Source organism: Scatophagus argus, chromosome 14, assembly GCF_020382885.2.
Source record: "Scatophagus argus isolate fScaArg1 chromosome 14, fScaArg1.pri, whole genome shotgun sequence".
Classification (NCBI taxonomy): Eukaryota; Metazoa; Chordata; class Actinopteri; family Scatophagidae; genus Scatophagus; species Scatophagus argus.
Window position 1 is genome coordinate 269,842 of NC_058506.1, and position 17,896 is coordinate 287,737.

Below are 17,896 nucleotides of genomic sequence, written 5' to 3' on the forward strand. Positions count from 1 at the left end.
CTTGAAACCTACTGCGATTACTACTGTTTAGTCATAATCTGTTTTAATTCTATTACTACTCTGTACAGCTGCTACCATTATTATTAGTGGGGCAATAGCACTAGAATGGGGCTTAATACAAAGCCAAAGCTCATTGTTCCACTATTACTATTGCTCATACTTCTTCTTATTTTTATTTTCCTTCTTCCGGACAAAATTTTGGCGCGTAACTAGTTCCGCAGCTTTTGCGTGAGTGTCCTGACACTTTTACCAGACGTGTGGCCATATCGGGAATAGTGTGCTATGACTTTTGGTTCTGATCCGACAAACGGTTCTCGAGAAAATCGCGAAAAACCGATGGGCGAGGGACATAGACGATGAATGAAAAAGAGAGAGAGAAAAAAAACAAAAAAATCGCAAAACATTGCTCTCTTTGTCGCCCTCTAGCTCTGCCATAGTTTCACCTAGAGACATCATTCAAAGTTTAAACGGGTAAAGAGGGTTGGGGCTAAATTTTGTCCAATACATTTGTGTTTCAATTTTTTTGGGTTTTCCAGCTGGAGCAGTTTAAGTTTTATGAAAATCTTGGAGCGACGAATTTTTTTTTCCCGCCAAGCGGTGATGACGTCACACACTCTAACTTTCAGCTTCTGAAAAACAGCTGAATAAAGGTGAACAACTTTTGTCTGTGGCCGTAGTGTGTATTGCACATGCACAAATTATACATGAAAATGTAGGGATTTTCGTCCCGGGTAAGATGGCGTGCCACTCATTGCCGTGTCACTAACGGTATTTGGTCAGGAGCTCCTCAAGTGCAGGGAGCGCGCCTCCCTCCTCTCATTCACGCCCTTGTTAAATTCGGTCGAGCTTTTCGATGCCGATCCCGAAAACCGAGGCGTTTCTATCCTGCTCGTACGAACATATACTTTGACAAGGAAAGATGAAATTCGACATGACATTAGTAGACAAGAAGAATTTTTGCCCTGCGACCTTTCGTTTGGTCACAAGAAGAAGGCGTTTTTCTAGCTACCTTTTTCTCTGGGGCGATCGAGGATTCTCTCTCTTTTACCTAGGAGAGCCTCCTTGGCTGACAGGGAAGGGAGGGGCTGGGGCGAGGAGGGGGCCTGCTTCCATGGTAACGTGCGCAGCTGCTCAACTGACTTGCAGCTATTCATATTGAAACACAGTTGTAGTCAGCACACAAAATGGCTGCTCCCACTACTACTACATGGAGCCCAATGAACACCCAGTGTATATGAATAAGATACACACACGACGACATGCATATATGTCCACACGCACAAACACACACACACAGATTTTCAAAATATAAGCTCTCTCTCTGCTCTCTCTCTCTCTCTCTCCCTCTGCTCTGTGACTCTCCTTCCCTTTCAGCCAGGGAGGGGGCCTGTTTCTATGGTAACGTGCACAGGTGCTCATATAGTCAGCACACAAAATGGCTGCTCCTACTACTAATACATGGAGGCCAACGGACACCCAGTGTATATTAATAAGATACACACACAACAACATGCATATATGACCACACGCACACACACGCACACACACACACAGATTTCCAAACTAAAAGCCCCTTTCGAACTACAGGAAGTGGCTGTCACAGAGATTTTTAAAATAAACGCTTCAAACATGTTTTGAGAGCTACCAAGGAATGTTTCCAGCCCACACACAGCACACTCACACAGACACACAATGATTTTCAAAGTATAAACACCCCACCAATAACAGGAATTGGCAGAGATATAGATTTTCAAAATAAATGCCTCAATCCTATTATCAGACATGTCAGTGATTGTTTCCAACCCACCCAGACACACAGACACTCTTACACAGACACACACTTATTTTCAAAATAAAAGCCTCAAAATCATTACAGAGCTAACTAGCACTAGCAACCCATACAAATTATACATCAAATCGACTGGCATGGTGAGGAAAAGCATGTTCAAGTCTCTAATTGACTTATTTCAGTTTTCGCTTTACAAGATGCACATGAAAAACACATGTGTATCGAAAGACGTGCGCAGGCAGGGTCCCGGCAATAGAATCCTGGCGAGTGGCACACTCAAAATTTCTTGTGAAATTTTCTAGTTGTTTTTGCTGTACCATCCAACCGTAATTGTGGTCATTCCAACAATCCCACATCACCTGAATTCTTTTGCAAGAATTCTCATATATGTAGAGTCATCTGGTTGCTCTGGAATATTGTTTTGAGTTTGTCTCTGTTGCTGGTACCTTGGACATTTTAAGAATACATGCTCCAGTGTTTCCTGTACTCCGCAGAATTCACTTACCCTGTAGCATGCTTCTTTATAATCAGTAATGTACTATTTAGACCAGTATGACCAAATCTCATCAAGGAAACGATGTCTTCTTCCTTTCTACTTCAATTGCTTTTTCATTCTTCTCCTGTCTTTTCGATATTGTAGAAGTACCAGCCTTTACTGACTCAATCCCATTGAATCCATGGGAACCTGCGAGACAAGAAAGCACAAGGACTCCGGGGAAGAAGTTGAGTTAGTAACTTGCATTAATGGGACATAAATGTGTGCAGAAAGAGAGGGAAAGGAAGAGAGAGCTCAGTGCATCGTGGGAGATCCCCCAGCGGTCTAAGCCTATAGCAGCATAACCAGGGGCCAGCCTAGGCCAGCCCTAACTATAAGCTTTATCAAAAAGGAATGTTTTAAGTCTACTCTTAACTGTAGACTGGGTGTCTGCCTCCCGGACCGAAACCGGAAGATGATTATACAGTAGAGAAGCTTGATAACTAAAAGCTCTGGCTCCCAATCTATTTTTGAAGACTCTAGGAACCACAAATATTGCAGAAGTGAAAGAATGCAGTTTTTGAAATGTGTGTTATGTGTGAGTTAAAGGACATGGACTCCTAGAGCTTGAGGCCAAGGCTAAGCCTTCTAGTATTGTTATATCATTGGATAATTTGTTTCTAAGGTGTGTAGGGCCCAGAACAATAACTTCAGTTTTGTCTGAATTTAGAAGTAGAAAATTGAAATGTTTTTCAGACGTGCTTGAAGTTTGGTTAGGTGATTTGTTTCATCTGGAGAGATGATTGTCTGAATATTAGAAGATTGCTCATCACATATAAACAAAGTGATTGGACAACTTTTCCCCTCCAATGTGGGTATGTGCAATCCAGAGTGAAGCTGGGCTACCCCATCTTACCTGCTTGCTCTCCACTCTCCTGCACACCTGTTTGCCATGGGAAGCAATCATCTACACCCTCTGTCGGCTGACTTTAAAGGACTGCCCCAGACTACTCAACTTTGTCAGATTGTTCTAGTGTCATAGTCCATAGTCTCTTGCGGTTTTGCCACCGTATGTTTTCGAGACACTAATCTCTTGTTTACTGTGCTCAGGTTCACCAACTCTGTCCATGCCCGCTCTCCCCAGTCTCTGTGAGACCACCAGGTTCTCCTGAGAGGCCACGTACTCACCTGCTGCACCAGTCGTAATGGGAAATCTGTCCAGTCTGTCCAGTCAGAAACCCATTGTTATTAACTCCAGAAGATTTTGTAAATGCTCAAATTCACCTAAATTTATCAGTAATGACTCTGCTTTCAGTTAACTCTTGGTCTTGAGGGTTCAGCTTTTGGGATCTTTTTTGTTGAAACCTTAACGGTAAGAGCTTTAGAGCCACAGAGTCATGACTAAACAGCCAGTCAGCATCAAAGAACCCTATCTTTATAAAGTATACAACAGCTTTCAGAATGAGAATTTTGAACCACACTTTTCAGTGCGGTGATGCAACTCCTCGCTGCCCGCATTGTTCATCATACTAACCTGGACAAAACACTCCCCACTTTCACTCAGTTTGTGAACTGTCCTACCAAAGAGGGAATGTAAAGGCAATAGGGAGGAGGTGAGAGCTATTCAGCGAACCCTGAGATTAAAGATCAGGGAGGCAAAGGAGAGGTACCAGAGGAAGCTGGAGTGGAAACTCCAGCAGAACAACATCAGAGAGGTGAGGAGTGGCATGAGGACCATCAGAGGTTATGGGCCAAACAGCGGAGGAGGAGTTGATGGCTGTGTGGAACGGGCGAATGAGCTGAATCAGTTCTTTAACAGATTCGACACAGGGACCCCAATTCACGCTTCAAACGACGTTGCAGCAACTAGCCACCACAGCCTCTCTCCATCCCCCCACATTCCATCTGGATGGCCTCGCTCACACCTTGTCCCCAGAATCCTGGGTGGACCACTCTTACCTGGGTACCACGTGCACTCCTCCCCCACCCACCACTTCAACGATGACCTTCACAGCTGAGCAGGTGAGAAGACAGCTGCAGAGACTCCGTGCAGACAAAGCTGCAGGACCAGATGGTGTGAGCCCCAGGGTCCTGAAAGCCTGTGCCCCCCAACTAAGCGGAGTACTTCATCATGTCTTCAACCTGAGTCTGAGTCTTCAGAGGGTCCCCGTGGTGTGGAAGACATCATGCCTCGTTCCTGTCCCGAAGACGCCGTGTCCCAGTGACCCCAAGGACTACAGGCCTGTGGCTCTGACGTCACACATCATGAAGACCCTGGTAAGACTCATCCTGGAACAGCTCTGGCACATGGTCCACCACTTCAGGATCCCCTTTATTTTGCTTACCAGCCCCGCCTTGGAGTGGACGATGCCATCATCTACCTGCTGAACAGGGTCTACATCAACCTGGACAAGCCGACAAGCACTGTGAGAATCATGTTCTTTGATTTCTCGAGTGCGTTTTGTAACCGGGATAATAAAATGTCCCAGTATGTGAAGGGGAAAGGAAAGCATCTGTTCACGTGTTTGCTCGCGAGACTGCGAGTGGCCAATCACGGCGCTTGCAGAGCCTATTACAAGCGGTCTGTGTAATACAGAGAACCCAACATTCCCCTTGAGGAAGCACTTGGCGACAGTGGCGAGGAAAAACTGAGGAAAAACTTTTTACATGCATGTTTGTTGCATTTTACATTTTATATGTAACTGTGCACATGTTAAAATGAATTATCAGTTATACATAGTAAGAGGATACAGATTTTGAATTGATTCATAAAAAGTGCATATCCACAGATTATTTTCTAGTCTAGTGTTGCTGAGAACCATGCATGTGACCCAAAACAGGAGAGACAGCAAATTTCTAGAGTCTCACTGCCCATTTGGGCAGCGTTGCTGCTCTAATTTGTGAATATGGGTGCTGAAATCAAAAGCAGCAGGTTCAACAATGTACAGCCTCTGCTCAAGCAGCCATTGAGTCCCAGCCATCAGTTTTCTACAACTTTGCTCCCATGTGGGTCCTCAAGACCCACTGTAAAAGTGATGTACCTTAGAATCACACAATATTTTAACCCCACATTGCTCTAACATTTTTCTGATGTTCATATGCAAGTAAATAACATAAAAATATAGCATATAAAAATAATACTTATAATACTTATTTTGTAGCCTCTTCTCTCAGCATAACCTTTTACACAAAGAGTTCCTGCATCCACAGTTTACATTAATTGCTCATTATCTGTATGCTCTGGGTCACAAGGCTTCGAAGAGATAGGGTGTAGATAATTACCGGTGGTGTCCTTGTATAAAGTTGTGCAGTGTAGCAGAGAGGATACAGCATGTGGGATTTGAGATATGAAAGTAATGTTTAAGGTCACTATCCAGTCAGGAATCAGAGTTGAAAGTGTTTTCATTTAGTGGTTAATGAAATTAAATAGAGTACAGGAGTAATTTTGGTCATCAGTAATAATTACAAATTATCAAGGGTATTTATAAAAGATATAAATTACCAAGGAATTAAATTATCAAGGAAATAAATTGTCATCTTGGTGGTGCTTAGCACTGTTAACATGAAGTGTATGAAGTGAGCCCACTCTCTACCATGCAGCTGTATGTTAATTCTTGATGTAGATATATATTTTGAATGGCCATACCATTAGCTGACCAAGTAATACCAGTTATGTCCAGGGGGTGGCAGGGATTCTTATCACTGAAACACTGAAAATATTTTAAACAGAGTCCTGGCTTTGCATCTTTGTGTGCATGTATTTATTGTTCATGTCAAGTAAGAATTTTAGTAACTTATTCTATACATTTTCTAAGTAAGTACTTTTTCTAATACTTTATGTTTCCAGGCAGTGCTATCCATCATGACTGATGAATTTAAATTTTCAATTCATTTATATACTGCCAGTTCAGAACAAATGTTATCTCATGAGATCAAGTATCAAGAGTTTTTTTTTTACTCTTGATTCTTGATCTCATGACACTTTCCAAATAGAACAGGTATAAACCAGAGATACCCATTATTCCCCCAGCAGCAAGCACTTGACAGTGTCAAAGAAAAACTTGTAGAGTGAGAAAGAGAGAGATAGAAAGAGAGAGGACAGTGGCTACAGCACTGAATAGAAATCCAGGGTTGTTCTTATTTCCTCAATTAATGTTGAGTAATATACTGCTCTGACATTCTGTAGGGCCTTCCTGTTTTATTTAAGGCAATCTTGCCCGATTAAGCTGGAATCTGGAAGTTTGGAGGAATGCCATTTCCTTTTGCGTCTTGTACATTTTGCTTTAATTTCCGGATCTCGTACCATGACACTAATTTCTTTTGCTTTATAGTTTTCGTTTTTAGTGGGGAAACAGAGTCAAGTGTGATTCTTTGTGAGCTTACAGCAGTATTAACAAAATTATCAATTTGTTTACAGTTAGCATAAGACTCTTCCTTAATATTGTAGTGTTCTGTTGTACTGGAACATATTGAAGTAAATGCTGATGGCACTTCCTTAAATTTGGCTAGAGCACTATCAGATAGCCATCTAATGTAGGAATTGTTTTTCCTATTGACTTGTAGTCAAGTGATACAAATGCAAAAGTTATTAAACAACGGTCAGATAAAAAGGATTTTGGAGAAAGACCTTTTAAATGTTCAATTTCAATGCCATATGTCAGGACAAGGTAGAGAGTGTCATTAAAGCTGGGAGTGGGTTTACGTACACACTGACAGAAGCTGATTGAATCTAATCAAGAAATAAATGCTGGAGGAAAAGCGGAAATCGTAAACTATACAATATTGTAAAAATTAAAATTGGTTGCACTGCTTTCCAGGTTGGGTGTGAAAGACTAAGAATGAGGTTTGTGAATTAATTATAATTGAATTTAGATTTTGGAGTGGTTTTAATGTTGTGGCTGATTGGTGTATATCACTTCATATGTGATCAGAGTAAGTAAATACCAAAAATGGCAGTTGAACAAGACACACAACGGTGGAAAAAAACCAACACTTTTTAATTTTTGCTTGCTAATTCATGCTTATCCATGCAGGGTCACCCAGGGGAGAGGCAGGCACCCTTGTCAATCTATACCACCAGTCAATCACACGGACACACAAAGACAGAAATCACACATGTGCACACACTCACACCAATTACCATAATCTGCATGTTTGTGGAACTGTGGAAGGAAGCTGGAACACCTGGAGAAAAACCCATGCAGGCACAGGAGCACAGAGCTCAAACCTGGACTCGAACTCAGCCATGGCCTAGAGGTTGGAGAAGTGGCTTGTGATCGGATTGCCAGTGATCGCCAATTCGATTCCCCCACCAGAAAAATTTGGGTTTGGTGGAGTGACAAATGCAAAAAATGCTCTGATAAAGCTTATAGTTAGGGCTGGCCTAGGCTGGCGCCTAGTTATGCTGCTATAGACTTAGACTTAGTCTGCGGTCTTCCCATGACGCACTGAGCTCTTTCTTCCTCTCCCTCTCCTTCTGCACACATTTATGTCCCATTAATGCATATCACTAACCCAACTTCTTCCCTGGAGTCCTTGTGCTTTCTCATCTCGCAGGTTCCCATGGATCGTGGTTAGAGCTCCTGTTGCGGTCCTGCTCGAAACTCACTGCGATTACTACTGTTTAGTCATAATTTATTTTAATTCTGTTACTATTCTGTACAGCTACTACCATTATTACTGTTGCTAATACTGCTATTCACCGTAGTACCTCCTGTATACTTCATTATCATTATCTACAGTTCCAGTGTTTCTAGTATTATTATTGCTGCTATGCATCTCTGCTTGTCTGCTCCTTCTCACACGTCCCACCCCCCTCTCCCTCTCTCTCTCTCTCTCTCTCTCTCTCTCTCTCAACCCAACCAGTCAAGGCAGATGGCCGCCCATCTTGAGGAGCCAGGGTCTGCTCCGAGGTTTCTGCTCCTTGCCACTTTTGCCAAGTGCTTGCTCAATGGGGAATGTTGGGCTCTCTGTATTACAATTTAATTAAAGAGTTTGGTCTAGACCTGCTCTAACTGGAAAGTGTCATGAGAAAACGTTTGCTGTGAATTGGCGCTATATAAATACACTGAATTGAATTGAAATTGATAGTGGCAGCCCACTGCTCCAGTGTGTTTCATTGCATATAATTTGCTGGGTGTTGCATGTGTGTTCAACTAAGGATGGGTTAAATGCAAAAGCCAAATTCAGTGTGTGTATGTAAAAATATGTATATATATTGGTATATATACTGCTGATAAAGTGATTCTTCTTAGAATCCTCTTGCTGTGAGGTGACAGTGCTAACCACCACACCGCACCACTATGCCACCCTGTTTGTCCTGAACTAATATTATTTGGACCTTGACTCAAACATGCTAAAAGTTGTGATGTTTCCCCTATTTCATTTACTGAACATTCCTTTCTGTTATGTGTATGTTTTGTTCTTCTAACATGACAGTGAACTGAGTGTCTTACCACGAGTATAACAGTTGTGTCTTACCAGCCGAAACATGGACATGGTCCTCAGTGTGACTGTGTGGTATCTCAGTGTGACTGTGTGGTATGGCAGTTGCACAGCACAGGACAGGAAGGACTTAGCCCGGGTGGTGAGGACAGCACAGGGGATTGTGGGCTGCAGTCTACCAGATCTGGACTCAGTTTACACTGCCCGAGTCCAGAAAAAGGCCAGACACATTGCTACAGATCCCACCCAACCGGGGAACGAACTGTTTGTACCGCTTCCATCAGGAAAGCGGTACAGGAACATTAAAACAAGGACAAACAAACTTAGGGACAGCTTCTTCCCCAGAGCTGTAAAAGCAGTTGCCCCCTGCAGTGAAACACTCACATTCCATCCCCCTGCAGAACTTCACACTTGCACCCTCTCTGTGTCCGGAGAGGCCAGTTCTTTGACATACTGGTGGCTTCTCTGCGTTGGGTAACGTATTGCGTATTACGTCACTTCCTGTTCTTGCACTACTCATTCACTTGCTAGCGTTTGGTGTTCGGTGGTATTGGTGTACTTCAGTCGACATATTTTGTGTTAGCTTTTACTGTGGTTGGTTCTTACAAATAAGTACACAAGCACTTTAGGAAAAGTTTATTAACGATCATCTAGATTCTTTCCTTTCCCGATCCTCGTTCTGTCTGTCGTTCAGCTTAGCTTAGTGCTAACATGGCTTCTTCCACTCATTCTCCCTCTGCCTCTCCCTCTCCCGTCTTCTGTAAGGTGTGTGAAATGTTTAGCTAGTCCTCTGCCTCCTTTAGTGAGAGTGAGATGTGTAGAAAGTGTAGCTTATTCATAGCCTTGGAGGCGAGGCTAAGTGAGTTAGAGGCCCGGCTTCGTACTGTAGATCATAGTCCATTAGTTCCGACAGCTAGCCAGCAGCAGTTAGCCTGTGCGGACCGGCCTACTTTAGCTACTTTAGCTGATGTCAGCCATCCCCCGGCAGCCCCCGAGCAGCCGGGAAGTCAGGGAGGTTGGGTGGCGGTTCGAAAGAAGAGTAGTCCAAAACAAAGGCCCGTGGTTCACCCAACCGCTTCATGTGTCTAACCGCTTTTCCCCACTCAGCGACACACCCGCTGAGAAACCGACCCTGGTTATTGGCGATTCTGTTTTGCGATATGTGAAGCCGACACCAGCGACCATAGTCAAATGCATCTGGGGGCCACAGCGGGCGACATAGAGGGCAATTTAAAGCTGCTGGCGAGAGATAAGAGTAAATATGGTAAGATTAGAATTCACGTCGGCGCTAATGACACTCGGCTACGCCAGTCGGAGGTCACCAAAGTCAATATTGAGTCGGTGTGTAATTTGGCAAAAACCATGTCGGACTCCGTAGTGTTCTCTGGTCCCCTCCCGAATCTGACCAGTGATGATATGTTTAGCCGCATGTCATCGCTCCGTCGCTGACTGTCACGGTGGTGTCCAGAAAACAACGTGGCCTTTATAGATAACTGCCAAGTTTATTAGACAACCAACACCCTGACAACCCAGGGTCGAGGCCAGGAAGCAGAGTCGCTGTCTTACACACTTCTCTGCTGCTTCTGTAGGACTGCCGCCCTCCGTTAAAATTAGAATAAATAAAAATATAAATGCACACAGTAATACTAAGTTCAACAATCCCATAGAAATAGTGTCAGTGCCTCGTCCTCAGGAACAGGAACGCTGCGGCGGCTGGCGGCTTGGTCCGCGGAGCTGGAACAGGAACGTAGATCTCTGCGGCGGCTGGCAGCTTGGTCCATGGAGCAGGGACAGGAAGGCTGGTTTCCGCGGCGGCTGGCGACTCGATCCGCGGAGTGTGCACCGGCAGTGGGGAGCCTGTCGCTGGATGCAGGACTCCCCTGGACCTCAAGCGGCACATGTGCACCTTCCAGAGATGGCCCAGACTGGGAGGGGGTCTGATAGCCAGTCTGGTGCCCCAAAAAGGAGGAAGGATTCTGCGGGGTTCATTTTTGGTTAGAGCGTTCTGTCACAAATGGGCATCTTAGCTGACGCAGAAAAAAGCTGAACCCCGATGCAGAGTCTAAAAAGGGCAGGCAGGCGAGGTAGAGGTCCAAAAACAATAAGTCTTTGTTTAACAAAGGAAAACTCAAAAAAGCACACTCTTACTGTGTCATGGGATCAGCGAAAAACTGGCAAGACAAGGCAAAACTAAGACCTCCTGGCATGGAACAAAAGACAATACAAAACTGACATGGAGAACAAGGTAAAAGTAACGCTCTGACAAAAGGTGGCTGGGAAGACAAGGACTAAGTAGACACGACAACGTGTCTACTAGAAGTGACGCTTTTCAAAATAAAACAGGACATGACAAAAACCTTGAACATAATACATGGAAACACAAGACACACATGGAACATGACAAGGACTCAAAAACCAAAAGACAGAGAACCAAGACGTGACAGAAACCTTGAACATAAAACATGAAAACACATGAGAAACAAACATGAAACATGGCACATGGACTCAAACATCCATCCATTTTCTATACCGCTTATCCATCAGGGTCACGGGGGAGCTGGAGCCTATCCCAGCTCACTACGGGTGAGAGGCGGGGTACACCCTGGACTGGTCGCCAGCCAATCACAGGGCTGACACACAAAGACAAACAACCACACACTCTCACACTCACACCTAGGGGCAATGTAGAGTAGCCAATTAACCTAATGTGCATGTTTTTGGTATTGTGGGAGGAAGCCGGAGTACCCGGAGAAAACCCACGCAGGCACAGGGAGAACCTGCAAACTCCGCATAGAAGGTGATTGTTCTAGGCCCCAAACATCTTAGAACTAGAATAGCTGATAATATTGTCTCTCTGGATGGCACTACTTTGGCGCCCAGTATGACTGCGAAGAACCTCAGCGTTACCTTCGATCAGGACATGTCATTTATCCATCACATTTAACAGATCTCTAAGACCGCCTTCTTTCACCTCCATAATATTGGTAAGATTAGGAGTGTCCTCTCTCAGAGTGATGCTGAAAAACTTGTCCATGCTTTCATTACTTCTCGGCTGGACTACTGCAACTCATTATTATCAGGATGTCCAAATTACTCTATTAATAGCCTGCAGCTAATCCACAATGCAGCAGCTAGAGTTTTGACAGAAATCAGTAAAAGGGATCATATTTCCCCCATCTTAGCTTCTCTTCACCGGCTTCCTCCAAAATTCAGAATAGACTTTAAAATTCTCCTATTTACATATAACGCCCTAAATGGACTAGCCCCATCATACCTGCAGGATCTAATAGTCCCATATATTCCCAATAGAACACTCAAATCACAGAGTGCAGGTTTACTTGCAGTTCCCAGAGTTCATAAAAGTAATGGAAGGACGAGCCTTTAGCTATCAGGCACCCTTACTGTGGAACCAGTTGCCAATCGGGGTTCGACAGGCAGACACCACCTCCACCTTTAAGACTAGGCTTCTGTTTAGTAAAGCCTATAGTTAGCCTCAAACAAAGTGTGTAGGGCTGGTAGGCATAGTTACAGTCACTTCTAGATATACAGCCACAGGTAGAATAGGTCTGACTAACTACTAATCTTTAATCTCTATTATAGCTACGTTGTTATAGGACTATGCTGTCAGGGGACACAAACATGATCCACCGAGCAGTGCCCCACCTCCCCAATACCACCACCATCTCTACTCCCCCACCTTCTCTCTTGTTCTTCCTCTGCCCTCCTCTCTCCTCCTTTAATTCATTATTTTATGTCACTGTGTGTCCAGTTCTCCTCATGGTTTTGTGTCTCTCCCTCCCTTTCTTTCTCTCTCTGTGTCTTTCTGCTGTATCTTTGGTGATCCCTTGCCACAGTAGGTGTGTGCCAGGTGCGTGTTTCTTTTATTAAAATGAAAAGAATATTATTTTGGACCACTGCCTGACTACCTTTTTTTTTGAGATTCTGCATCTGGATTCAGCGACGCCATACACATTCTGTCAGAACGACAATCAGGCTTCCCAGTCTTGGGCACCTCTGGAAGGTGGACATGAGCCGCTGGGGGTCCAGGGGTGGCCTGCAGTCATTGACAGGCTCCCCACAGCCGGTGAAACCAGGGAGCATATGGACCCAAATGCAACACACAGGACTAGGTCGGTAAGGAGCAAAAAAACTTTATTAGTTAGTTCAGGCGAGGCAGCTGAGGCAGTAATGTCCACCAGGGAGCGGGGCTGGTAAATGGAGTCCACTGAAAGGTCAAATAACAAAAAACCGTTTCAGCAAAACTTAACCACAACAAAAATATCTTTTTCTTCAAAAAACCTCAACAAACAGTCCAAGAACAAAAACCTCTTCAGCCAAAAAGTCAGTCACAACAAAAAACACCTTCTTCAAAAAACGAAGGGAAAAAATCAGGGTACTTTACCAAACCACAGGGCAGGAGGCAAAAACGGAAGCAGACAGGGTTACAACTGGCAAGGCAAGCTGGTATGCAGAGCTGGAGTGTCATTCACAGCTGAGGGACAATCTGGCAATGAGGGAAGGACAGGGGTTGCCTTTATAACCTGTGAGGAGAACAGGTGAAAGCAGTGAGGCTGATTGAGGTGAAAATGGGCTGAAGGATGAAGCATTCAGGGGAAAACAGAAAAACCAGTGACTGATAGACAGCAGATCATGACCGAACCCCCCCGTCCCTCCCTCAAGGGACGGCTCCTGACGTCCCAAAACAGACAAGGGAGGAGGCAGGCAAAGGGCTAATATTCAGGTGAAGCAGATCCTTCCATGTCACGGGCAAAGGGAGGAAAGCCATCCGAGGAATCCCGAGCATCAGGCCAATCCAAACTGTCCTGAATCTCTGGACGGTCCTGAGGTCCCGCATCAATCAGATCTGAAGGAAGGGGTTGCGGCTGCAGGGCAGGAGGGGCTGCAGAGGAAGAGAGACTGGGCTGGTCAGGGTAATCACGATGAAAATCAGCAATAAGGTGCGGGTCAACAATAAAACTGGCAGGAACCCAAGATCTTTCCTCAGGGCCATAGCCTTCCCAGTCAACCAAATATTGCATGCCTCGCCCTCGGCGGCGGGAACGAAGCAGACGGCTGACAGCATAAACGGGGCCACCATCAACCATGCGGGGAGCGGGGGGTGGGGGCGTCTCGGGTACCAAGGGACTCTCAGGAGCAGGTTTGATTCTGGAGACATGGAATGTGGGATGAATGCGCATGGACTGAGGGAGCTTGAGTCTCACTGCGACAGGATTGATAATCCTCACTATGGGAAATGGACCTATGAATCTGGGCGCCAACTTGTTAGACTCCACATGGAGAGGCAGATCTTTCGTGGACAGCCACACCTTCTGTCCCACCTGGTACTCAGGGGATTTAGAGCGATGCTGGTTGGCAGACTTGACATAACGCTCGGTGGAGTGTTGGAGGGAGTTGCGGGCCTGTGCCCAGGTGCGTTGGCATCGCTGAAGGAGGGCTTGCACAGAGGGGCAGGAAACCTCCTTCTCAAGGGCAGGGAACAGAGGGGGCTGATATCCGTAGGCACACTGGAAGGGAGAGAGACCCGTGGCCGAACTGACGAGGGTGTTGTGGGCATATTCTACCCAAAGCAGTTGTTGGGACCAGGCAGAAGGGTTGGATGACACAAGACAGCGGAGGCTGACCTCCATTTCTTGACTCTTTCTCTCGCTTTGGCCATTAGACTGGGGGTGAAAACCAAAGGACAGGCTAACAGAGGCCCCCATCAACTTGCAGAACTCCCGCCAGAATATGGAAGTGAACTGGGGACCACGATCTGAAACTATATCAACCGGGATGCCATGAAGACGGACAACATGCAAAAGAATGAAGAATGGAGTTTTTGAAGTGGAATAAAATGTGCCATCTTGCTGAACCTGTCAACTATGGTGAGGATGGTGGTATTCCCTGCCAAGGGGGGAAGGCCAGTGACGAAATCCAGAGATATGTGAGACCAAGGACGATTGGGTATGGGAAGTGGATGAAGGTGCCCAGCAGGAGCAACATGTGATGGTTTGTGTTGGTTGCAGGTGGGGCAGGCTTTAACATACTCACGCACATCCTCGTCCATGCTGGGCCACCAAAACCGTCTTTGCAAAAAGGTTCTGTGTACACCAGGATGTGAGTTTGGAAGAATGTGACCATTGTAGAACTTCCGACCTAAGCAAATCAGGCACAAACAATCAATCAGGTGGGCATGTACTAGGTCCTGGCTGATCCACAGAGGCAGCTTTCACCCTCTCCTCAATGTCCCAGATGAGAGGGGCGACCAGACAGGAAGGAGGTAAAAGAGGCGCGGACTCCACAGGGGAACTGTCCTTAACAAACTGGCGCGACAGAGCATCAGGCTTAACATTTCGGGAGCCAGAGCAGTAGGAAAGGGAAAAGAACCTTAAACCTTGTAAAAAAAAAAAAAGGGACCAACGAGCTTGCCGTGAGTTCAAACGCTTTGCAGTGCGAATGTACTCTAAGTTCTTGTGATCAGTCCAAACAAGGAATGGAACCTTAGTGCCCTCTAGCCAGTGCCGCCATTCCTCCAAGGCAAGTTTGACTGCCAGCAATTCTCGGTTTCCAATGTCATAATTCTATTCGGGGGGAGTCAGACAACGAGAGAAGAATGCACAAGGGTGGAGCTTTAGGTCAGATGCAGAACGTTGAGACAAAACGGCTCCCACGCCTATGTCAGAGGCATCCACCTCCACTACAAACTGTCGTTCAGGGTCGGGCAACTGGAGAATAGGGGCAGTGGTGAAATGGGTCTTGAGGGTTTCAAAAGCCTGACTGACAGGAGGAGTCCAGGAGAATGCGACTTTGGGGGTAGTGAGGGCTGTGAGGGGAGCTGCAAGGGTACTATAGCCCCGAATGAACCGCCGATAAAAATTGGCAAATCCCAGAAAGCGTTGCAGCTGTTTCCTGTTCTCAGGGACGGGCCAAGCAGAAACGGCTGACACCTTGGCAGGATCCATTTGAAGGTTCCCCTGAGCAACAACGTAGTCCAGGAACGACACTGAGGGTTGATGGAACTCACATTTCTCCGCCTTAACAAAAAGAGAGTTTTCCAGGAGTCGCTGCAAGACTGCTTTGACATGGCAAATGTGTTCCTTCATAGTCTTGGAAAAGATCAGAATATCATCCAGGTAAACGAAAACAGAATGGTTTAACATGTCACGAAGAACATCGTTTACCAAGGACTGGAAAACAGCTGGGGCATTGGTTAAACCAAATGGCATAACTAGGTACTCATAATGGCCTGTGGGGGTATTGAACGCTGTTTTCCACTCATCCCCCTCTCTGATGCGGACCAGATGATAGGCATTACGTAGGTCCAGTTTGGTGAAAACACTGGCCCCCTGGAGCAGTTCAAAAGCAGTTGTCATAAGGGGCAATGGATAACGGTTCTTTATGGTTATTTCATTAAGCACCAGTGGGGGATGAAGATGGTCGTATGATTCCTGCTGCCAAGGAATCATTAATATAAGTTTCCATGGCCTCCGTCTCAGGGCCAGAGAGTGAATAGAGTTGCCCCTTGGGAGGAGAGGTGCCTGGAAGAAGGTCAATGGCACAGTCATAGGGCCAATGGGGAGGAAGAGATGTGGCCTTAGACTTGCTAAAAACGTCACCGAGATCATGATATTCTGGGGGAACTTTAGAGAGATCAGGCTGACCATGGGACGGCCGAGAGTGAGATGGAGCAGCTCCCTGTGAGAGGCAGACTTGATGACAGATAGAACTCCAACCTCGGATTACCCCTGCTGACCAGTCTATATGTGGGTTGTGGTGGCACAGCCATGGGAAGCCAAGAATCAGAGGAATGCGAGGTGAAGGCAGGACATGGAACTGAATGGTCTCATGATGGTTTCCTGACATCAGCAAATTGATTGGTTCAGTCTGGTGAGTGACCGTTCCTAACAGAAGACCATCAAGAGCTCTGGCGGGCACAGGTTCAGACAGGGGTAACAGCTCAATACCCAACTGGTAAGTTATTTCCTCATCAATAATGTTAGCATCGGCACCAGAATCAATTAATGAGGACAAGGCTTGAGTGATTTCAGGTAGAAGGAGCTTAACTAGGAAAAGAGGACGATCAAAAACTGAGGAGGCTTTGAAAGAGGATGGACTCACCAGTATCTCCTCTCTTACTGATGAGCCCTCCCTTTTACTGGGCACTGGGAGATGAAGTGGCCTGGCCGACCACAATATAAACAGAGATTGGCCCTGCGACGCCGCTCCCGTTCCTCAGGCGTCAGACTGGTGTGGCCAACCTGCATGGGCTCCGAATTGCTGGACGAGGACTCAGTACAGGGCATGGTTTGGGGCAAATCTAAAGCAGATCCTCGTGGTAAGGGGGCAGGTAAACCGGGTAGAAGACCCTTGCCGTCTCTCTCTCCTGCGAGTCTGGATGCGAAGATCAATGTTGATCGCTAGGGCAATGACATCGTCGAGGGAGGATGGAAGGGCATGAGACACCAGTTCATCCTTGTAATCCGCCAGCCCATGAAGAAAGGCATCACGAAGGGCTCCCTCGTTCCATCCACTTAGACGGGCCTTAGTACGGAAATCAATGGAGAAGTCAAAAACAGAGTTATTGCCCTGGCGTAAACTTAAAAGGCCACTAGCAACAGTAGATTGAACCCCATGCCCAAAGACCTTGCGCAGCTCTGCAGAAAAAGCTTCGAATGAAGCACAGGCTGGTGTTCTTCTATCCCATTCAGCTGTTCCCCACAGTCTTGCTCTTCCAGTTAGCTGATTTATGGTGAAGGCTACCTTAGTTAGCTGATTTATGGTGAAGGCTACCTTAGCTTCCTCAGAAGCAAAAGTGAGGGGTTGTAAAGCAAAAAAAAATGAACAGTTGGTTAAAAATGGGTTACAACCCTCAGGCTCGCCAGCATAACGTTCAGGGGCTCCAATGCGTGGTTCAGAAACTGAGCTTGGGGAAGGGAAGGAGCTCGTAGGTGGAACAGGTTCAGGAGCTGGGGAAACAGGAGCTAATTGGGCCACTGTGGCAGATAATTGCTGCACCTGGCTAACTAAAGTGGAGAGAGTCTGTTCTTGAGTGGCAGCTGCCCGTTTAGCCTCAGCTGCGACAGATGCCATTAATGACTCATGATGCTGAAGGGCTCTTTCAATGCACTCAAAGCGATTCTGGGGACTAGTGCGTGCTGGGTCCATGTCTTGGCCAGATTGTACTGAAA